Genomic DNA, 24,545 nt, shown 5'->3' on the forward strand with positions numbered 1-24,545 from the left:
TTTTTCTTACCTGAACCCGATCGTTCCAGCAACGAGCATGAGCCCAGCAGCTCCAGCTGCTGTCTCGGGTCCTCATAGGATAGATTGATAGCAGCGGGAGGCTGTCAATCAAACCCAGTGACACGGGAGCCAGGGGCTGGTCTCCACAGCAGTACTCGGGAGCGTGCCCCCATGGAAAGCATCTCTCCCTGGCGGCACCCGATGAAGGGGAGGAGCAGGAGCGCCACCGGGATACCCCAGAAAAGAAGGATTGGGGCAGCTCTGTGCAAAACCCTTGCACAGAGCAGGTAAGTATAACACGTTTGTTATTTTACAAAAAAAAAAAAAAAACCTTTACAGTTACTTTAAGTGCATATGGGTGCTGGATGCCAAGCAGCAACTGTGTTCCTGCCCTTGCAGGAAACATTCGCCAGGTGGGGCAAAAGTAAAGGTGAGCATTTGGGCTCTTTTTAATAGTCGTTGAAAATAGGCGATTGTGTCGTGTTTTTACCACTTCCCAAACACCAATCAACTCCACTCAAAATTGTTAAAATATGGAGTGAATGGAGTTATATACACTACAGAGTAAGGCTGGGTTAACATATATGTGAATTTGCATGACAGGTGAATGTGACCGGCTCTCAATGGTGTTGGTTCACACAGGTCCGGGGCGACCACGGTCTGGATTGTAGAAGGGTCCTGTGCATCTTTGGGTCCGGTTCAAGTGCGAATTTAGGCAAAAATTCGGACCTGAATCCCACCTGAACCGGTGAACAGGGACACACTAGACCCAATGCTGTGAACCGCGGCTGAACATACAGTATCTCACAAACGTGAGAACACCCCTCACATTTTTGTAAATTATTTATTGTATCTTTTCATGTGACAACACTGAAGAAATGATACTTTGCTAAAATGTAAAGTTGTGAGTGTACAGCTTGTGTAACAGTGTAATTTTGTTGTCCCCTCAAAATAACTCAACACACAGCCATTAATGTTTAAACCGCTGGCAACAAAAATGAGTACACCCCTAATTGAAAATGTCCAAATTGGGCCCAAAGTGTGAATATTTTGTGTGGCCACCATTATTTTCTGGGACTGTCTTAACCCTCTTGGGCATGGCGTTCACAAGAGCTACACAGGTTGTCACAGGAGTCCTCTTCCACTCCTCCATGACCACAACACATAGCTGGTGGATGTTAGAGACCTTGCGCTCCTCCACCATCCATTTGAGGATGCCCCACAGATGCTCAATAGGGTTTAGGTCTGAAAACATTCTTGGCCAGTCCGTCACCTTTACCCTCAGCTCTTTTAGCAAGGCAGTGGTCGTCTTGGAGGTGTGTTTGGGGTCATTATCATGTTGGAATACTGCCCTGCGGCTCAGTCTCCGAAGGGAGGGGATCATGCTCTGTTTCAGTATGTCACAGTACATGTTGGCATTCATGGTTCCCTCAATGAACTGTGGCTCCCCAGTGCTGGCAGCACTCGTGCAGCCCCAGACCATGACACTCCCACCACCATGCTTGACTGTAGGCAAGACACACTTGTCTTTGTACTCCTCACCTGGTTGCTGCCACACACGCTTGACACCATCTGAACCAAGTTTATCTTGGTCTCATCAGACCACATGACATGGTTCCAGTAATCCATGTCCTTAGTCTGCTTGTCTTCAGCAAACTGTTTGTGTTTTTTTTGTGCATCATCTTTAGAAGAGGCTTCCTTCTGGGACGACAGCCATGCAGACCAATTTGATGCAGTGTGCGGCGTATGGTCTGAGCACTGACAGGCTGACCCCCCCACCTCTTCAACATCTACAGCAATGCTGGCAGCACTCATACGTCTATTTCCCAAAGACAACCTCTGGATATGAGGCTGAGCACGTGCACTCAACTTCTTTGGTCGACCATGGCGGGCCTGTTCTTAGTGGAACCTGTCCTGTTAAACTGCTGTATGGGCTTGGCCACCATGCTGCAGTTCAGTTTCAGGGTCTTGGCAATCTTCTTATAGCCTAGGCTATCTTTATGTAGAGCAACAATTCTTTTTTTCAGATCCTCAGGGAGTTCTTTGTCATGAGTTGCCATGTTGAACTTCCAGTGACCAGTATGAGAGAGTAATAACACCAAATTTAACACACCTGCTCCCCATTCACACCTGAGACCTTGTAACACTAATGAGTCACATGACACCTGGGAGGGAAAATGGCCAATTGGGCCCAATTTGGACATTTTCACTTAGGGGGTGTACTCACTTTTGTTGCCAGTGGTTTAGACATTAATGGCTGTGTGTTGAGTTATTTTGAGGGGACAGCAAATTTACACTGTTATACAAGCTGTACACTCACTACTTTACATTGTAGCAAAGTGTCATTTCTTCAGTGTTGTCACATGAAAAGATATTATAAAAAAATGTGAGGGGTGTACTCACTTTTGTGAGATACTGTATGTGCGGCCGCGGTTCACAGCATTGGGTCCGGTGCGTCCCTGTTCACCGGTTCAGGTGAGATACTGTATATGAACCTGGCCTTAGCGTTGCCCCGTGTTTCAGCAAGGCAAAAATATCACTTCTTGCAGATTCTGGCAGGTGTTTACACTTTGCAACTGCCTCCATTCACTTCTATTAAAAACCATAATTGTGCTGTAAATGCACCCATGACTTTTACAGCGTATTTAACCACTACAATACCAGGCACTTTTACCCCTTTCCTGCCCAGGCCAATTTTCAACTTTCAGCGCTGTCACACTTTGAATGACAATTGCTCGGTCATTCAACACTGTACCCATAAGAAAATTGTATCACTTTTTCACACAAATAGTTTTCTTTTGGTGCTATGTAATCACCACTGGGGTTTTTATTCTTTGCTAAATAAATGAAAAAAGATGGAAAATTTTGAAAATAAAACAGGTTTTTCCTTGTTTCTGTTCTTTTGCAAATACCGTATATACTCGAGTATAAGTCGAGTTTTTCAGCACATTTTTTTGTGTTGAAAGTGCCCCCCTTGACTTATACTCGAGTCAAGCACTTTTATGCAGCAAAAAAATTCATTTTCTGAACCGACTTTGGGGCCCCGTATCTCAGGGCCACTTTGTGCTAGGAACCCCAAATTTGGTGTGCAAACCCAGTGGAACTTGTACCACAACATATCCAGGACTGGGGTTCCTAGGACCAAGTGGTCCTAAGATACGGGGCCCCAAACCCGGTTCGGAAAATGTCATTCTCTGCTGCAGAAAAGCGCTTGACATTTTCTGAACTGATTTTTGGGGCCCTGTATCTCGGGGCTAGAAACCCCAGCTTTGGATATTTTATGGTGCTAGTTCCACTGAGTTTGCACACCAAATTTGGGGTTCCTAGCACTAAGTGGCCCCGAGATACGGGGCCCCAAAATCGGTCAACTGTGTCCATCTGCAGCAATGTCATTTCGGGACCATTTGGGTTCAGAGACCCCAAATTTTGGCTGCAGCTAGGGGGCATCTAGGAACCCTTAACTACCGAGTTTGAAGTTCGGGGGACCTATGGCTGCAAAAGGGCACAGTGAGGCTGCAAATGGGCATTGTCGACCCTCTTTTCCACTTACAGTAGCTGTGCATTTCTCACCCTCGTCTTATACTCGGGTCACTAAGTTTTTCCCATTTTTTTGTGGTAAATTAGGGCCTCGACTTATACTAGGAACGACCTATACTCGAGTCTATACGGTAAATAATCTTTCTTCATAAATTTAGGTCAAAATGTATTCTGCTACATTTCTTTGGTGAAATAACCCAAATAAGTGTTTATTATTTAGTCTGTAGGAAAGTCCACAAACTGACACCCCATCTCATTTCTTGAGGCTCGAAAAAAACAGGACAGTACAAATACCCTCAAATAACCCCGTTTTGGAAAGTAGACAGTCCAAGGTATCTAGTAACCAGTGCAGTACAGGGTTATTGTATAACTGGTGTGGCAGTGTTCAGGGACACTGACTGGTAACAGTATGTAAAAAATAAATGAATTAATCATTTTTCTTTAAATGTTTTTTTATTAAATTTTTTTAAATATTTTTTTTTTACGATTTTTTTTTTTCTAACACACTGTGACCAGAGCAATACAGTGTTACCATAGTAACACTGTACTACTCTGAGGACATGATCAGGATTTTTTTTTTTTACACATTATGATTGCTTATGCCGGTGAATTTCATTGGTATAAGCAACCATTCAGTATTTCTTGTTGTGATTAGCTGTGATTGGTCAAAGCTAATCACATGGTACAGATGGGCTGCGATTGACCCTGTCTGTACCATGTGATCACTGTGACCTATCAAAGCTAGCAACACAATTGTATAAAAAAAAGATGGCATAAAAGGAAGACATCCATTGTTTACAATTGTCATGTTATCTGCTGTGATTGGTCACAGCGATCACTTGGTACTGCAGCGGGCTGGATCAGTCAGCAGCTGTGTCCGGTGCGGTGACAGATCGGGCACGTTCTAGGAGGATGTTATATGATGTCCCCCCAGAACAACAGTGCTCCTGATTAGACAATCATCAATTCTTCTAATATGATAAATACTAAGGACCCATGCCCATGGATTACAGACACATATTTACTGCTTTTTACATGATATACCATTCATCCATATGAATGACATTGTCTGAAAGCAAAACGAAATCCTCCTATTCTTTACAGCCCAGGAAGCTGCCATCTGAGCCTCTGTTTGATGTGCAGTTACCATGGTACTATACATATGATCAGTTATGACTTCAATTTAGGTGAGAGCTGACATAAGCACACTGGTAATTGTATAACCGTTATAATTCACAGCATGCCTTGAATATAACTGTTTTGGGGGAAAATTATTAATTCTTCTAATTTGATAAATACTAAGAACCCATCCCCATGGATTACAACCACATACGTGTTTATTACTTTTCACATGTTGTACCCTTTTTTTCATATAATTGTAGTGGTCTAAATGCATGTTGTCAATATACCTGAGCAAATTATTGAAGCATATAAAATATTAGCTAATCATCCATTCTTCTATTTTGATACATTTTAAAGCGGAGTTCCACCCAAAAAGGAAGCCTGACCCCCTGACTTGCCACATTTGGCCTGTCATTTGTTTTTTTGGTGGGAGGAGCGGGTACCTAGTTTTGACAGGTACGCAGCTCCCACTTCCCCTCCCTCCCTGCAATCTTCTGGGACACGTCACAGGTCCCAGAAGATTGCCCGGCCATTGAGGATGCGCAGTGCGCACCCGGCTGTGAAGCGGCAAGCTGTCACAGCCGGGTGCCCACACTAGTGTTGCCTGCGCCGTGAAGAGGAGGGGGAGAGAACCGAGGCTTCGGGCAGCTGCATCGCTGGACCGTGAGACAGGTGAGTGGGTGTTTATTAAAAGTCAGCAGCTACACTTTTGTAGCTGCTGACTTTTAATAAACACAGAAACCGCTGTAACTCATTTAAGTACCCATGCCCATGGACTACACTGACTTAAAATGAAGGCCCCTTGACCCACCCCGCCCTAAGGAAAGGGAGCCTTGACTGCTGGATGCTTGGCAACCAAGCGGGGTGTCAACCTAATCAGGGAGTCGAAGTGGCTCCGTTGGGATTGGCTACAATGGCACGAGGTGACTGGATGGAGCCAGAATTCTAGAAAAGGCTACGCAGAGGCACATCCCACTACTTTCAAGATAATTTGACGTCACAAGAGTTGCCCACCCACCCGCCCGTTGTGTGTTCGTCACAGCTTCCTTGCAAATTGGTATTACCTTGGTTTTACCTTGCCAGCAATTGGGATTACTTTATGGGCTATGCCTTCAAGTTAATTACGGGGTCAGTTTAATGCCTGTCTCGCACTGATGGTGGAGAGACAGGCCTCTTAGACTATACAGTTTGGTTATAGATGCTTACGGTATAACCGTGACTGACATGGTATTGGTATTTTGAAGGCTTTTATACTAAGATGTTTAATAACGTTGTGGCCTTGCCCTACTTCCAACTTAAAGTGGTCTATGTGTCTTTTTGGGGGGCAAGGTTTTGTTGTGGGTTAAGACAAGACCAAGCTTCTCAGCAGTCAAGCATGTTTATTGCTTTTTACATGATGTACCATTCATCCATATACTGAATGCAGTTTCCTGAATGCATGTTGTCATCATGCAGTTGTTGGAAATGACACAGATGCAGAAAGCAGTATTGTTTAAAAGCACTCCACTGTAGAATGCTTATGTTATGGCTGTTCTATTGAAAATAGTAATAGTCTAATAGTATAATGGTATAGATCTTTCTATGTGCTGTAGGTGCAGTTTAAAGTATGCTGAAAGTGCAGAGGTGTGAATGTGATGTGTCCTATGAGTGAATTTATATACTCAGTCCCAACATCACCTTTTTCATACAGGAGTACATGGCTGGGAAGACCACAGAAGACCATGGCTGGGTGTATGCAAACAGTGCAGTAACCTTGTAAGTAAAATAGAATGAAGCTTTTGTGAATATTTGGTCTTGTTGAAGGAATACCGCTTTGCACTGTGACTTGTCATCTTCCTGTGGAATGTGAACAACTGTCTCTGATTTTCAGGGACATTCCAAGTATTTAAAATGTGTCCCTGGAGATCGCCTGGATTTTGAAAAGTGTGTAATTATTTTCTGCATCATGCAAATTAATTTAAGAGCAGAGCTTAAAGAATTGTTAAACTCTTTCAGATAGCAGTTGGTGAGGGGTTGATACAACATCTCCTCCTCGACTGTCAAGTGATTTCTGAAGAGCTTTCTGATTGTGTATTGTTCTTCAGAGACCAAATGCAAGTGTAAATGAACCTTTAAAGTGCCCTGTGCTTGCCCAGGAAGGACTAAACCAGGGGTGCCCAACCTATTGAAGAGTGAGGGCCACTTAAAAGGGGTTGTAAATCCTCCTGTTTATTCACCTTAATGCATCCTATGCATTAAGGTGAAAAAACTTCTCTCACTGACCAGCCCCCCCCCCCTGTTTTACTCACCTGAGCCTATTCGTTCCCTCAGCGGAGATGTGCTCTACCTCTCTGCCCGGGGTTGTTTGGATAGATTGATAGCCACGCAGCCATTGGCTCCCGCTGCTGTCAATCAAATCCAATTGCATGGGTGCCGGGGGGCAGGGCAGAGTCCGGCATTCTGTGTCTATGGACGCAAATGCTGGACTCGGGAGCGCGCCCGCAAGGTAACCCCCCAGGGAGTGCGCTTCTCCTGGGGGGTTTACCGATGCGAAGAGGCGCCGCAAGCGCCATTTCGGGATCCCAGAAGACGATGATAGGGGCCATACTGTGCAAAACGAACTGCACAGTGGAGGTAAGTATGATATGTTTATTTAAAAAAAAAAAACGAGGGTTCATAACCCCTTTAAGTGACTTGGTAACGGGCCACAATGAGCGGAACTGGCGGGTGACGGGTCTGTGTTCACTCTGCATATGCAGAACAGACAGGGACACAGCCCACTCTACTTTATGGGCCCTCCAATCCTATCCATCCAGACGGAAGGGGATAGATCCCCTTCTGTTTTTTGTTTTTTTAGCATATCGGATTGGAGCTAGGCGGGTGTAAACAGACACAAATCCGTTTGCATCTGCCACTCCATAGAAGTAAATGGAGGGTTCAATTGGGTCTGCCTTAAAAATAGACAGGCGGACCCAATCAGACTGATCGTGTGAAAAGGGCCTAAGGCTGCCTTTACACTGATGCACCTGTGGCTTTCCTATGGGTTAGCTGCACTTTGCCATAGAATTCTATTATATCTTCCAGGTGTAGAGCACTTTCTGAAATTGCACCAAACCTGCAGGTAATAACAGAAGTCTATAGCTCAGTGCAGGTAACCTGCGGATCAGTTTGAAAGCAGTCCAGTGTAGCTAGTCTACCAGTGTAAAGAACAGATATGCCCATTGCTGTTTGAGTTTAATTAAAAACTGACCTCAATCTTCACTTCATCCTCAGGAAGTGGCTGGCTGCTGCTGTCCCCCAGGTGGGTATGGCTGGCTGCTGCTGTGCCCCAGGTGGGTATAGCTGGCAGCTGCTTCTGTCCCCCATGTGGGTATGGCTGGCCGCTGCTGTCCCCCAGGTGGGTATGGCTGGCTGCTGCTGTCCCCCAGGTGGGTATGGCTGGCTGCTGCTGTCCCCCAGGTGGGTATAGCTGGCAGCTGCTTCTGTCCCCCAGGTGGTATGGCTGGCTGCTGCTGTTCCCCATGTGGGTATGGCTGGCCGCTGCTGCTGTCCTCCAGGCGGGTATGGCTGGCGGCTGGTGCTATCCCCCCAGGCAAGTATGGCTGGCAACTGCTGCTGTCCCCCAGGCGGGTATGGCTTGTGGCTGCTGCTCTCCCCAAGAGTGGGTATGGCTAGCGGCTGCTACTGTCCCCCAAGTGGGTATGGCTGGCGGCTGCTGCTGTCCCCCAGGTGGGTATTGCTGGCGGCTGCTGCTGTCCCCCAGGTGGGTATTGCTGGCGGCTGCTGCTGTCCCCAGTATCGCTGGCTGCTGCTGTCCCAAGAGTAGTGCATTAGGTATCACTCCACCTGTGACAGGAGCCGGCGCTATACTGGAAGCATCAGCTCTGCTCTCTACTGCAGCCCCATGCTTCCCACAGTTCAGCAGTTGGGCACCCCTGGACTAAACAATGAAATTACTTATCCCACCCCTGCTGCTTTCATACAGCTTTCCTTTAGGGGACATTCACGAGATGTGCAGTTACCTATGTGCATTTTTCCTCACTGGATGAATGCAGGTAATTGCAATGACACATGGGGGATGATTTACTAAAGGCAAATAGTCTGTGCACTGCAAGTTGTTCTAGATCTGAGGGGAACATTCAAGGAAAATAAAAAACAGCATTTTTGCTTGCACATGATTGGATGATAGAAATCAGCAGAGCTTTCCCTCATTTCCGAGCTTCCCCTCAGATCTAGCGCAACTGCACTTGCAGTGCACAGTATATTTTCCTTTAGTAAATCAACCTCATAGAAAGTAAAAGTTTTCTATGTGGCAGGTTCACACTAGAAAACGGAGTTTATATGCACGCCAGAGATGTGCGTTAAAAAACAACAATAACGCACATAAACATATGTAAACACCAATAAACGGACCACAGTGTACCTCTAACCCACAACAAATAAGTCAGAGGAAACATGCATGTGCAAAAAAAGAACTATGCAGAAAAACGCATATAAAAATGCATAAAAATATGCAGAAATGCATGTGACTGCAGGCCAACAGAAAAGCGTTTTTATAGTTTTTTATGCGGGTAAGGCCCCTTTCACACTGGGGCGGCGTCGGCGGTAAAGCGTCGCTATTGTTAGCGCCGCTTTACCGTCAATGTTCAGCCGCTAGCGGGGTGGTTTTACCCCCTGCTAGCGGCCAAGAAAGGGTTAAAAATCACCGCAAAGCGCCCTCTGCAGAGGCGCTTTGCCGGCGGTATAGCCGCGCAGTCCCATTGATTTCAATGGGCAGGAGAAGTGAAGGAGCGGTGTATACACAATATTCCCAACACACACGTTCCTGAAACCGGCTGTAAATGGATGCTGCAGTGACCTTTCAACTAGAAACTGAAGACAATCAATGCAAGAAATATGTCACCAGCGCACCAAGGATCTCCAGAATGGGTCCAAAGCTTTATTCAATGATCACATCATAGTTACAGTAGCGACATTTCAGATCCTCGCAGGATCCCTTCATCAGACATGTGACGTCTCCAATTATAAAGGGAGCTATTATAAATTAGGAGCTGTTGAATTTGGCACATGTTCACAATTACCTCCTTTCCTTATGGTTAAAGTGAACATGTCAGATGTATATTAATATATAAAGTAGGTGCTTGCAGGCACCCCTTAAAGTGATATTAAAGTTTGTTATTTTTAAATAAAAAACAAAACAGGTCATACCTGCTCTGTGTAGTGGTTTTGCACAGAGCAGTCCAGATCCTGCAGTGTGCCCTCACGGCAGGCAGCTTGCTATGGGGACACCAAAGCTGCTTTGTGTGTCCATTCAGACACAGAAACATGGCTCGGCCCCGCCCCCTCTCTCTCCTCATTGGCTCACTGAGTTTAATTGATAGCAGTGGGTGCCAATGGCACCCGCTGCTGTGTCTCAGCCAAACAAAAGGGAGAGTCCCAGACAGCCGAGGCTTTTGTGCAACATTACTGGATCGAAATGGGGCTCAGGTAAGTATTAGGGGAGCTGATGGGGGGCACACTGAAGGTTTTTTTATCTTAATGCACAGAATGCATTAAGATAAAAAAAAAAACCCTTACACCCCCCCACCTTTTTTTGTTTTGTTTTGTTACACCTACTCCCAATGTTAATCTATGGCTATAGCAGATTAGAGACCTAACCCGCTGAGTAACTAATTGTCACTGTTAATATACTATTTTATCTGCTCAGATACGATTGCGTCATATTGTTCACTATGTTTTGCACTGAACTATGAACTGTGCCTTAATGTTTACTTTCATTTAACTACCTATTTTTTTTCTGCCCTTTTTGTCTGAATGCATTGTAATTTACTTTTTCTGGATATAAATAAAAACTCTTCTGTTAAAAAAAAAGATAAAAAACTGTCTGCCTTTAGAACCACTTTAATGCTGGGTTCAGGCACTGAGGTTGGACGAGAAGGTCTGGGTCGCAGTCTCCACTCTAATGCCCCGTACACACGGTCGGACTTTGTTCGGACATTCCGACAACAAAATCCTAGGATTTTTTCCGACGGATGTTGGCTCAAACTTGTCTTGCATACACACGGTCACACAAAGTTGTCGGAAAATCGTTCTAAACGCGGTGACGTAAAACACGTACGTCGGGACTATAAACGGGGCAGTGGCCAATAGCTTTCATCTCTTTATTTATTCTGAGCATGCGTGGCACTTTGTCCGTCGGATTTGTGTACACACGATCGGAATTTCCGACAACGGATTTTGTTGTCGGAAAGTTTTATCTCCTGCTCTCCAACTTTGTGTGTCGGAAAATCCGATGGAAAATGTCCGATGGAGCCCACACACGGTCGGAATTTCCGACAACACGCTCCGATCGGACATTTTCCATCGGGGCAATATTCATCCCAAAGGTGTTCTATCGGGTTGAGGTCAGGACTCTGTGCAGGCCAGTCAAGTTCCTCCACCCCAAACTTGCTCATCCATGTCTTTATGGACCTTGCTTTGTGCCCTGGTGCGCAGTCATGTTGGAACAGGAAGGGGTCATCCTCAAACTGTTCCCACAAAATTGGGAGTATGAAATTGTCCAAAATGTCTTGGTATGCTGGCGCCTTAAGAGTTCCCTTCACTGGAACTAAGGGGCCAAGCCCAACCCCTGAAAACAACCCCATACCATAATCCCCCCTCCACCACATGATTTGGACCAGTGCACAAAACAAGGTCCATAAAGACATGGATGAGCGAGTTCGAGGTGGAGGAACTTGACTAGCCTGCATAGAGTCCTGACCTCAACCCGACAGAACACCTTTGGGATGAATTAAAGCAGAGACTGTGAGACAGGCCTTCTCGTCCAACATCAGTGTCTGACCTCACAAATGCACTTCTGGAAGAATGGTCAAACATTCCCATAGACACACTCCTAAACCTTGTTTACAGCCTTCCCAAAAGAGTTGAAGCTGTTATAGCTGCAAAGGGTGGGCCAACTCAATATTGAACCCTACGGACCAAGGCTGGGATGCCATTAAAATTCATGTGCATGTGAAGACAGGCATCCCAATACTTTTGGTAATATAGTTTATGTGTGTCTGGTTTTGGTGAAGAGTTCAGTGCGGTTTCCATTCAGTGGTTCAGGTGCAAATTTGACACTGGAATCACACCTGAACCGGACTGAAAAGCGCACAGGACCTTTTTAAAATCTGCACCGCAACCAGCCTGCGTATTTGTGAACCGGTGTGCTGTCGATATGTGCCCGCCATCGAAAAGTGTTGGCGCATGTGCAGAACTGAACGGCACTCCAGCTGATTTCCCGATCAGCTGGAGTGACGTCACCATAATGCATGCGCACATCGTATGAGCCTTTTTTTGCTAGGAGGTACCATTTCTCGGGCACAAATTAATGCTATGCAAACAGCGGAGGGACACCGTATTTGTCATATTATGCGTCACTGTTGCGCCGCAGGTTTACAGCGAGGCACAATCTGGCATCTACGGTGTCCCTCCGCTCTTTGCATAGCTTTCAATTGTGCCCATGAAATGGGATTTCCCGTCAAAAAAATCCTCTTACGATGTGCACATGCGCTTTGGTGGCGTCACCCCAGTTGATCGGCAAATCAGCTGGAGTGCCCTTGCGTTCTGTGCGGGCACTTTTCAATAGAACACCGGCACCATTGAAAGCCGGTCTGGTTCACATGTTATGCGAATCAGATGCAGTTCAAAATGCATCCATTTTGCATATACTGTATGTGAGCCTAGCCTAAATCCTCCAGTTTTCAGTTAGCCCCCATCCTGGACACCTTCCCCAGAGGAGGCTAAAGACTGCCTGACTTGGACCAAAGCCCAACACAGCAGCTCCCAAACCCATCCTTCTGACATCAATGATCTGGCCTTTTCAGCATCTGTTAGGTCAGCTTTTGGGCCATTCTAAATAATATGTTTACACGCAAATCAAGAGGTAATGAATCTGCCATTGTATGTCTTGGTTTATGGACTTCCACATATACCAGTGACACAAGTGCTTCAGGAGAAGGTTTATATTTTGTGGTCAATATGTTATCATAAATATTATATAATGGATGAGTGCCCACCATGAAAAAGAAGTTTTATTTCACTACAGCATAAAAGGATAATGAGATTTTACCATTTATATATAAATAACACATAGCGGGTTACTTTAGCCACTTCAGCCCCGGAAGATTTGACTGCTGAATGACCAGAGCATTTTTTGCAATTTGGCATTACGTCGCTTTAACAATTGCGTGGTCGTGCGACGCTGTACCCAAACAAAAGTGACGTCCTTTTTTTTCCCACAAATAGAGCTTTCTTTTGGTGGTATTTGATCGCCTCTGCGGTTTTTATTTTTTGCGCTATAAACAAAAAAAGAGCGACAATTTTGAAAAAAAACACAATATTTTGTACTTTTTGTTATAATAAATTTCCCCATTTTTTAAAAAAAAAAAGCAAATTTTTTCTTAGTTTAGGCCGATATGTATTCTTCGACATATTTTTGGTAATAAAAAGCGTATATTGATTGGTTTGCACAAAAGTTATAGCGTCTACAAAATAGGGGATAGATTTATAGCATTTTTATTATTATAATTTTTTTTTACTAGTAATGGCGGCGATCTGTGATTTTTATCGTGACTGCGACATTATGGCGATACTTTATATTCCCATCGCACACATTCCTGGATGAGCTCACGAGTATGGGTGCTGCAGCAACAACCAGCTGGATACTGGTTAAAGTAACAATGGAGATATTTGCCAGCACACCATGGAACGACATAGATAGCGTCCAAACGTGTAATTTATTGCATGATCACAACACAAGGAGAGTGCAACGTTTCAGAGTCACGCAGGACCCCTTCGCCAGGCATGTGATGTGATCTTCACATGCCTGACGAAGGGGTCCTGTGTGATTTTGAAACGTTGCACTCTCCTTGTGTTGTGATCATGCAATAAATTACACGTTTGGATGCCATCTATGTCGTTCCATGGTGTGCTGGCAAATATCTCCATTGCGACATTATGGCGGACACATCGGACAATTTGACACATTTTTGGGACCATTGGCATTTATACAGCGATCAGTGCTATAAAAATGCATTGATTACTGTAAAAATGTCACTGGCAGTGAAGGGGTTAACACTAGGGGGCGATCAAGGGGTTAATTGTGTTCCCTAGTGTGTGTTCTAACTGAAGGGGGGATGGGACTAGCTAGGGGAAGAGATAGATCGGTGTTCATACTTTGTATGAACACACGATCAGTCTCTTCTCCCCTCAGAGAACCGGGATCTCTGTGTTCTCGCCGTGTCACAAGCAATCGCGGGAGCCCGCACTCGCATTGGCTCCGGGGGCGAGCAGTGGGCACGCGCCCATAGTGGCCAAATAAAGAAGCGATGTAACATAACGGTGATTCGCGCAGCCGAGCCATGTTGCCGCAGTACAACTGCGGCGGCTGGTCGGCAAGCAGTTAATGTCAACTCCAGCTATAAAATAAAATTTTCAATATTGCAGAAAGGTTAGAACTCTCCACAGGTTTATTTTACTAAACTCCACAACACAGACGGAAATAAAAATATGACAGTCTCTAACCCCACCATTATTATTATGCACAAAAACTGCTTTCGTTGATGTCTCTTTTCCTACTGGAGAAATTTTCCATAATTTTCTTTGCTTCTGTCACCTGGACAGGAGATGAAGTGGAATCCACCTGATGGGGGCACAAACCCAAGAGAGTTCATAACCCTTCTCCACTCAGTCTAAAATATAACAAAAAACATTTGCCTTGAGTTGGCCTTTTAAATCTGTGCATGGAATTCCAATTTATAATGTGCAGACATGACCCTGCCTGTGAACATGTTCCCAACGCGCCTGGCAGACAGCCTAAAACTTAACAATGGAGACAGAACAGTTTGCTGTGGCACAACAGACCTTATACATGGACACATACATTTCTGGGTGTTGGCTGCTCTGGAAAGTGGCCAAGCATATTAAACATATATATTTATATACTGTACACATTGCACATCAACAACCTTGTAGAATGTTTTTATTTCCAATGATAGTTACAAAATAGAACAAAAGGTTAAAATTGTTTAGAGGTTAAACTTTCAGGAGGTTTTTTTTTTTTTACAAAGGTTAATGGGACTTCAATTGTTGAGGAAGTTCCAGATGCTGTTTTAAAACTTCTGTTAAGTTTTTTTTTTTTACTTACCTACAATAATGGAAGGCATATTGTCATGAAAGCTCCTTTCCATGTGCAGCGACACGCTATTCATAACATGTTCGCTACTGTGAAATGTAATCCCTGAGCACATAAAAGTGATGAGTGTGAGCTACTACTACCTGGCTACTACCAGTGTAGAGTTTGAACAAGGAGGTTGGGGTGGTCTTGTGATGGCAGCCACGATGATCAAAAGTATTTTATGGGTCGAAAAATTACTAACTCTCTAGGAAGGGGATTAGGGACCTCACAGCAGGCCTAGCATCAAATAGAATGCACACTGGGCTTAAAAACTGCTGCTTCTACACGAGTTTTGTGTTCTGCCTGTAGAAGCAGCTCAATATTATCCTATGTGTCCATGCACATTAGGACAACTGGAGGCATATTATAAGCTGAGTGTTCAGAGGCAGGGAAAAAAACCCTTCTGGTTTGCGTTTTTGAGCTTTCTGGCAAGCAAAAAAAAAAAAAAAAAAGCGCTAAATACTCCTAAATGCACCAAAACATGTGTACAAAAATGCTCTATATGAGCGTTTTTTTCTGCTAAGGGGACTGGCATTTTTTTAAGCCCAGTGTGCATGGAGCCTTAAGCCTCATACACACGATCGGATTTTCCGCAGACAAAGCCTCGGACTTTTGTCCGAAGGGCATTGGCCAAAAACTTGTCTTGCATACAATCAGCACACAATTTTCGGCCAACAAACACGAACATAGTGACGTACTGAATGTACTACGAGACAATAAAGAGGAAGTTCAATTGTCATGCGCCACCCTTTGGTCTCCTTCTGCTAATTTCGTGTTAGTAGAAGTTTGGTGAGTGTTCATTTTCATTTCGTGCTTTTCAGTTAGTTTCTGAACAGCCGTTCGTCAACCAGCCATGTTGCGGAATCGGAGGAGATAACGTGTTATTTATTATTGGCCTTGAAGTTATTGCTTTGATCCAAGTCCAGTCCAGGAACAGGAGGAGGAGGATTTCTTGGACCAAAAATTGGTTGCTTTAATAATCGTGAACAATTATGTCATTTGCCTTTACTGCGGGAGCTCCAGGAGAATAATCCGGATGATTTTCGGAATTATCTCCGGATGACGGACCCCTGCTTTCACCAGCTCTTGGCTTTGTTGACCCCCTATATTAGGAAGCAGGACACATGCATGCGGCTTTTTTTTTTTTTGGTTGAATAATGATTTGGTATTTTCTATATTTTTGGATGTATAGAATGCACTTTTTGGTTAAGTTCTATTGGCAGATAGCATGTCTAATTTTATTTGTTTTCTTTTTTAATGCACGATAAAAAAAATTGTGGAGAATAATACTTGACTACGTGTTTTATGTCAAATGACAGTTTGGGAGTAGGCAGTTTAATTTTAAAAATTCAATGTAAAAGTAACAAAGGACACCAACATAGTTGTATCTTTGATCTTAAAACTATGGGATAATGGTGTTGTGGTAACTTGCACCAAAAAAAAACAAAACAACAAGCATAATAATATTATTCTTGATATCACTAGAAAAAAAAGGCTTTGAAAATTTGTTTGCCAGAACTCCATCAGTATCACCAGCAAAGCAGCTTCATTATTATCCCATTAAAGAAGAAGAGAATTGTGCGCTGCATTTCGAGATATCATAATTTGTTGCGCACGAATGTTAATTCTCCATTATGAACGCTAGTTTACAAGACCGACCGCTTCTGGTTTATCCTTGCTTCCGAGCATGCGTGTTTGTACTTTGGACTTTTGTCCGACGGACTTGTGTACACACGATTGGAAAATCCAACAACAGACCGGTGTCCGCTGAAAATTTTAAAGCCTGCCATCCAACATTTGTCCGCGGAAAATCCGACAACAATTGTCTGATGGAGCGCACAAACGGTCGGATTTTCTGCCAACAGCCTGTCATCACACAATTCCCATTGGAAAATCCGATCGTATGTACGAGGCTTTAGAGTCACAATAAATCCTAAACTTTCAATTTTATCTTAGCATGCAACAGTTTAACATCTATTTATGTGTGCTTTTGTTTTTCTCTCAAAAGTCGTGCTGTGGCTGGAAAAACCCAGGGAAACTGCCAGTTCTCTATTCAGAGTGGCAATACTATTGCAGGCGATCTGCGCTCATCCATGTTGCCACTCATTGTGCACATGTTCCAGATCTAAAAGTAAATAACATTATTTGAAACAAATGTTTCGTTTATGGGTTTGTCACAATGGGATGACCAAGAAGACTACAGTATTTTTTGTACATTATAATCGTCTATGTGCATAAATGAAAACAAGCATTGCTTTATTGTGTTTTCATTTAAATAATGGTATTTGCATTTAGATTTGTTTTTTTCTGTAAATTCTTTATTTAAGAAGGAAGAGCATGTGGAAATACAGAGACCACCACACTGGTATGTAAAAAGAGTAGAAATAAACATTCCCAAAACATAATCGAATGGTACAAACATCACAGTGTGATAAAGGATGGTCACCTATCTGTAGGGAATAACACAGAGTTTCTGGGGACTAGGGTGGCTCTGTACCCCACACAACCAATTTTTTTTTTTTTTAACAGCAATTACCATTTTGTAAATAGAAATAAAGACAAAACCGAACCATGGACCAGTTTCCATGGTGCTGCACATGTGATCAGCTATGACACCATCAATTTGATGGCTTAATCTCTTAGCTTCGGCCCTTTAATAGGGTTATGATCCCGGGAGCTTAAGGCCACGTGACCGCTGTGATTGGCTGTTACGGCAGTCACGTGATCCGAAATCTTTTGGTTAGACGACGGTAACTGTGCCGGGAGTGCGCAGCACGTGCGCTCTCGGCACAGGTGTATGGGCAGCAGTTCACGCAAATATTCGGCCCCTCGGCGCTAAGGACCAGGCGTTGAGAGGGCGCATATTTGCATAAAGCCACGTCAAGGGGTTAAAGTAGTTATAGAATGCATGAAGATAAAAAACCTTCAGCCTTCTAGAAAGGTAAAATCTTCTATGCACGAGAAAATGGGCTCCACCAGCTCTCTCCCTCATTGGCTCAGATACAGAGCCCTTGGCTCTCGCTGCTGTCAGTCACAGCCAGTGAGGAGGGGGCGAGCTGAGCCCCGTTCTGTATGTCAATGGACACAGGGTGGAGCTTGGGAGCGAACATGCATGATTGCCCCCATAGCAAGGGTCACTCAACAGGGGGGAGGAGCCCAGAGCGCCAGCAGGGGACCCGAGAAGAGGAGGATCAGGGCTGCTCTGTGCAAAACCATTGCACAGAGCAAGTGAGTATAACATTTCTGTTATTTAAAAAAAAACATCTTCCTTTAGTATCACTTTAGCAATTTTGTTGAGAGCTAACATAATCTTACTAGTAATGGTAACAGTTAAATCAGTGATTTTAGTTCCACTTTAATAATTCCTAAGCAATACCATGAAAAATGTTGAGAATGGTCTAGAATTCCTCTAGAAAAATAGCACAGTTCTTCCTGGTATATGACTGGGCCTAGGCACTTCTCTGCCCACAGCACCCTAGCTGTATATTTGCAGTGTAAGATTTAAACCACTGCTGCCTCTGGACTGAGATATGGTGATTTCACTACTGTGCTGCTCTGTTCTTCTTGCTAGAGGCTTCGACATGAGTAACCAAAAGCCCTGAATCTACCAAGATGGCTGTCTCCACACAGAGACACAGTGCAAAACGAGGCATAGTAAGTCACTAATGGGGAAAACATGGAGACCACAGGCAATGCTGGTGACTAGTCTATTGTCCTTTGCCAGCTTTTTCTGGGTGCAGCTTCCAGAGTACAGTTCCTCTTTAAAAATAAAGACTAATGGATCAGTGACTCCCTAATGGTCTTAGAGACGCAAAAGAGAGATCTCTTGGTTGTGTTCCCAGCAACTTCAGAGATTGATATGCTTCTACCAACCTTAGTGGAGTGATCATTTGAAATAGATATGATAAGGTCCATTATTTTTAAGAAATAGGCAGAGGAGGATCAATCAGAAGTCAAAGATAGGCCCTGAAGTTCAGGACTGGTTACACAGATGTACTAGTCAGAGTCTTTTGGGGAAATAAATTATAGAGAGCTAAGGAGTTATATTTATATAACTCCTATAATGTGTATGTCCATAAAAGTTCAAAAATATGTTAGATCTGCTCAAGGTTGATGGCAGTTCCCACATTTAATTTAGTTGCTATCAACATTTTTAGCTTTTTTAATGTTTGCCAAGTTTCTGTTTTCATTGGAGGATATTCCCAAGCCTGTATTCCTCCTACATTACACAGTTACTAACTGCGCCCACATTTAAAAGCTCTTTTTTACTGAATAACTAGTTATAAATACATTTGCCTATTTACATACAGTATGTTAGATATTTTAGAGCATAAAGGGTCTAAACTCAAAAAGTGAAGATTTTCTATCTTATAGCCATACCTTTGAATGACGTTGAGCCTGGGATTGGGTGATGGTCAATGAAAGGGGAGGGACTAATAGCAGCACACAGAGCACGACAAGCTGAAATGGGAGCAAACAGCGTATGGTTTAAAGAGGTTGTAAACCTTCCTGGTATGTTTATACCTATAGGTAAGCCTAGAATAAGGCTTACCTATAGGTACTGTAAATATCTCCTAAACATGCGCCATTTAGGTAGAGCTGCACGATTCTGGCTAAAATAAGAATCACGATTTTTTGCTTAGAAGATAGATCATGATTCTCGCACGATTCTCGCGGCGTTTTCGTTTTTTTTTATTCACTGAAGTGTATTTTTTCCCAAAAAATTGCATTTGAAAGACCGCTGGGCAAATAACGTGTGACATAAAATATTGAAACAATTGCCATTTTATTCCCTAGGGTCTCTGCTAAAATATATATAAAGTTTGGGAGTTCCAAGTAATTTTCTAGCAAAAAATATTGATTTTAACTTAAGAAAGAAGTGTCAGAAAAAGATTTAGACTTTAAGTGGTTAAACTTCCTGCATTTACACGTTGTTGAAAACTTTTTTCTTTACAAACAGAAATTTTTTCTTTACAAACAGAAGTGTATCCCTTTGATCTAAGAAGGAAGAGTTAGTTACAATGTTTCATATTAAAAACTTGGCAGACTGCCCGGATGTTTTCTTTTGACAGCTGAGTGAGCAGATAATTCTCTCCACTTGTTATATGAAAGAATCAGCAAACTCTGCAACAGAGATCGTGAGGGGGGTTGACGCGAGATTGCGATTTTTTGACGATTAATTGTGCAGCTCTACATTTAGGAGATATTTACTGTATACTGCGTCGATGATGTAATTGGCGCAAGCGCTCTGAAGGAACGGCAGCCCATGCTGTTTTATCAGAGGCGGACTCCGGCCAGGCACAGATCTGGAGTCCATGGCCCGGAAGGAAGACAGGCAAAGATGGATGCGGCCTCCAGTGGGGACGACGAGGGCTTCGTTTGCACTATGTGATGCATACTAGCACATTATGCCTTTACTTTGCAGGGAAGAAAAAAAAAAAAAAAAAAAAACAACCAGACTTTACTTCTTCTTTAACAGTGACAGGCCTGCAAGAGATTAAAGTATAGTAATATGACCCTCTAAAGAAAAATGTCCTGACTTGACAGTACAGATGATGAAAAAAGGACATTTCTGATACAGTCTGGCAACTGTTAGAATACTTTGGCAACAAATGAGCTAAAGTCATAGTAGTGACAATAAGGCCCCTTTCACACGGCAAGCCCACTCGGATCCACCTGTCTGTTTTTCAGGCAGATCCGAGCGGGCCATCCATTGACTCCTATGGGGAGACGGATTTCAGCAGAGATGTGTCCGCTGACACCCGTCCGCCATCCGATCGGTCTTGGCGGATCGGATCAGATGAGATCTGATGAAAACGGACATGCTGTTTTCATTGGATCTCTCCATAGGAATCAGCGGTGCTCTGACAGGTCCCTCCCCACTCAGTGAGCAGAGACGTACCTGTCATCCGCCGGCTCAGCAGGGATCAACGGAGCGATCTCCTGCTGAGCTGGTGGACTCCGCTGAGCGGATCCGCATCATGTGGAAGAGGCCTTAGAATGACATATTCTATAAATATTAGTTCTGTTTAGTGTCCCTAGCAGTGGCCACTACAGATCTCAGTGTCCCCATCAGTGGCTAGTATTGATCTCAGTGTCCAGAGTTGTAACCAGCAGGTCTCAGTTTTCTCAGCAGTCCAGGTGGTCCAGCACCAATCTTGCATAGTGGAGCCAGAAGGAACTCCCAGCAGGATTACTTTTTCATTGGAACGAGTGAGGGGAGGCTGTTACTGCTTTAGTGACTGAGCCAGAGGAAGCTCCCGACAGCACAGTGACCAGACTCAAAAGCCAACGTCTCTGAGCAAAATCCAGAAAGTTCCCAAGTATACTTATAGGGAGCATCTAGAAATGTAATGTATGCGTATGCATAAACAGATATACCCTTTTGTCTTGAATAGTTAGGGATGAATTAAAGCTGTACCTGAAGACCCGCAGTGCAAGGACCTCTCTGCTTCTGCTTCATTCCTCCTGTGGATCTGTTCTTTATCCACCTCTTTTACTGCTTCTTGAGAATACTCTTACCACTCAAAAGAGGGGCAGCTCTTCAATGCAGAATCAAGGACCTGCTTCTCAATCAAGATGACTGCCTCCACACAGAGACACAGTGCAGCAAAAGGCATAGTAAGTTAGTAATGAGAAAAAGATCAACTGCACAGAGCCATGGGCAATACTGGTTACTTGTCTGTTGCCCTCTGCTTGCTTTTGGAGTGCAGCTTTCACATCAAAAGACCCGTAAAAGGGTTATCAAAGCCAAATATTATTTGTCTGTTTTACAACTGGCTTTCTAAAACCTTAGTAACTGTTTATTGACTCAGTTTTCCACACCCCTGCAGCCCTTAGTACTTGGGATATGGGGGAGCAAGATCTGCTACGTACATTATTCTGTACATTGCCAAGGTGCACATTAGAGGTGAATGGGGTAAGAACCACTGCCCTGATTCAACACCCTGTAGGCAAGGTTTAAACCAGCATTTAGGTTCCATGCACACTGGACGTTAAAATAACATTAAAAAAACACCAGTAGCTTTGTAGTGAGTCTTTAAAAGTTTAATGTTTTAGCAATAGTGTTTATTAGCGTTTTTACTTTTTTTTCAATGGATCAAAAATGTTAAAAATGCTGGTGAAGCCACGTTTTTTAGCGTTTATCTACGGTTATCAGCATTTATGAGCATTTGGAGTTTTTTGGTGGTCAGAAAAATGACTCCTGAATGCCATTTTATGGCATTCGGAAAACAACCCATAAACTCCACTTCTGATAAAAACATCCATGGACACATCCATCCATGGACACATAGGATAACAGAGGGGAGTTTATGGGCTGTTAAAAAAAATGGACTTTGAAGGGCAGGAGGGAGTAAATGGAGAATAGATAAGTGTAAAAAGCACAAGTTTGCCAACTTTATTGGTATACAAATGTAGAAAAATTGTTTTAAAACTGGAAATAATTCACTTAAACAATACAAACAGTGTACCAATGATAAACATCATAAGTTATACCAATGGGCCCCAGCCCCATTGCACCAGTAGGAGCCTATCTACGTCTCTGCCGCCGTTTCCATGACTAGCGGTGAGTGCCCCCGCCGGTAACGCATGACGTCATCACGCTCTTCTGGCATTCTGGGCGTGGCTACGCCGCGCACTCCCCTGTCAGAGAGACGCTCTGACCTCCGCAATCAGCTGCAACACATGGAGCTGATCAGACGGAGTGGACTATCTGATTGGCCTACGCCAATCAGATCAGGTATATTAATGCTGACACCTGGGTGGCTTGTGTCAGTTCACTGGCCGCCACCTTGATGTCAGCCGCATATCATGCTCTAAACCTAAGGTAAATAACAGTTACATTAGTCGCTGTACAGACATGGCCTCTTGTCCAAGTGTTTGTTACAATTTACTATTATCTCTTTGTTTTTACTACCCTGTAACAAGAAGAGGTTGATTTAATCGCCTTCCTGTTATGATTGCCCTTACAGTGGCAAGATCGCTGCTGTGAAATCAGGCGACCCTTGTGAATGCGTCTCAGTAACCAGCCTATAGACACATGGACAAACTCTATGTCGTGTGTGTGTGGACTCATGCAGCCAGCATGTACCCCTCTTTGCTGTTTTTATCTCTCTATTCCCCAATGAGTCATTATTATGCAAGTATTCCCTATATTACTACTTTGCAATATGATATAACACTCTTTAAATTACAATTTGATGCTTCTATTACAATACTATGTCTACATTGCTATACATATATATTTTTGTGTTACAGATAAGACAATAATACACCCAATTATAAATCTCCCCTGAAGAAGGAAAAATACACTCCAATGCGATTTTCCGAAACATGTCGGGACAAATGCTGAAAAATTCAAATTGAGCTCAACTCATCCTGAGCAGTATTTTGGATCAACAGCTTTGGGTGATATATATGGTATAACTTATTATGTTTATCATTGGTACACTGTGTTGTTCAAGTGAATTATTTCCAGTTTTGAAACAATTTTTCTACTTTTGTATACCAATAAAGTTGGCACCCTTGTGCTTTTTACACTTATCTATTCTCCATTTACTTCCTCCTGCCCTTCAAAGTCCAAGGGGGCGTCCCTTTAGTGCATTTTTTTGCTTTTTTTTCTCAATAATGTTATGTAGGATGTTGGCAGGTTAGCACATTGTTCAATTCTTATAATTTCCATTTTTCTCTTCAGCCATACGCAGTAATTTCATAACTGCAGTTTTCCATTAAAGTAAAACCTTTACTGACCAAAAGTTTAGATTCTGCCTTTGTTGACAAAACTTTGATCATTTGAGTTGTCTGTCGGATCCTTGCTTAAATACATTTTCAGATACTGATCCGAAACAAGCATTCAAATCCGGAAAGTCAAGTCAGAGTCACAGCTGCTAGTTTGCATACTTATTCTAGGTTAATGACTTGGAAGATACTGGAGCCACTGATTCAACACGACACCCAGAGAACTAGTAGCAGCCCCAATAGTTATTTTTGTACATCCCTTTAAGTCTTTACCAGTTCAAGGAGTTTCTTTACAAGAGAACTCTAACCCCCAGGTTCACAGTGATGTGATTTCAGATGTGAATTGGATTGCACTGAATTGCATGACAAGGGAAATAACATTGGTTCCTATAGAGTTTGTTCACATAAATGGAGTGCAGCTTCGATCCGACTTTGGGAAAGGCTCCTGTGCTTCTTTGGAGCAATGCAGTTCGATTCTGTAGTCCATAGACTTCAAGGGAGTTGCTTTCAATCTTCTGTCCTGTTGTCAAACGATTGCAGCAGGTTTTCTTCCCCAGCACAGGAATCACAGCTGTATCAAATTCGCATCAGAATCATATCAAGTCGCACTGCAACTGCACTGGAAATCGGATCAAAATCGCAATGCATAAGTGTAAACCTCAAAAAAAAAAAAAAAAAAAAAAAAAAAAAAAGAAAAAAAATCCTAACGATGAAGTCAGCTTACATTTTATTTCTGAGAATTTTAATACCCATTGTTTTTAGTACTAATAGAATACAATGAGCCCTATAAATTCCCTTCTCTTTTGCATATCTTATGTGCGTTTGAGCCATATGAGAGTGTCAACTAGGGACCTGCTTCTTTCCATGCATCAGCTCTGGGAGCGGATGAAAAAGCGCTTTTTGACCTTATTTATGGTAAGGGGTCAAACCGTGGAGGTGAGCAGATTGCATG

General features: G+C 43.3%; 1 long non-coding RNA gene across 2 annotated transcripts in view; it reads left to right on the forward strand.

Moving 5' to 3' along the window:
- The window catches only part of LOC141107756 (uncharacterized), a 74,498-nt gene extending 51,317 nt beyond the window's left edge, over positions 1-23,181 (forward strand). The window contains exons 4-5 of one of the 2 annotated variants that reach the window (XR_012235961.1): positions 6,350-6,414; positions 23,114-23,181. This is a non-coding gene — a long non-coding RNA (uncharacterized lncRNA). Of the gene's footprint in view, positions 1-6,349; positions 6,415-15,675; positions 16,074-23,113 lie in introns of those variants that run through there. The other variant, XR_012235960.1, reaches the window with a different exon arrangement.
- Positions 23,182-24,545: the final 1,364 nt, after the last annotated feature.

The sequence above is a fragment of the Aquarana catesbeiana genome, linkage group LG09 (assembly GCF_042186555.1).
Source record: "Aquarana catesbeiana isolate 2022-GZ linkage group LG09, ASM4218655v1, whole genome shotgun sequence".
In the NCBI taxonomy this organism is placed as follows: domain Eukaryota; kingdom Metazoa; phylum Chordata; class Amphibia; order Anura; family Ranidae; genus Aquarana; species Aquarana catesbeiana.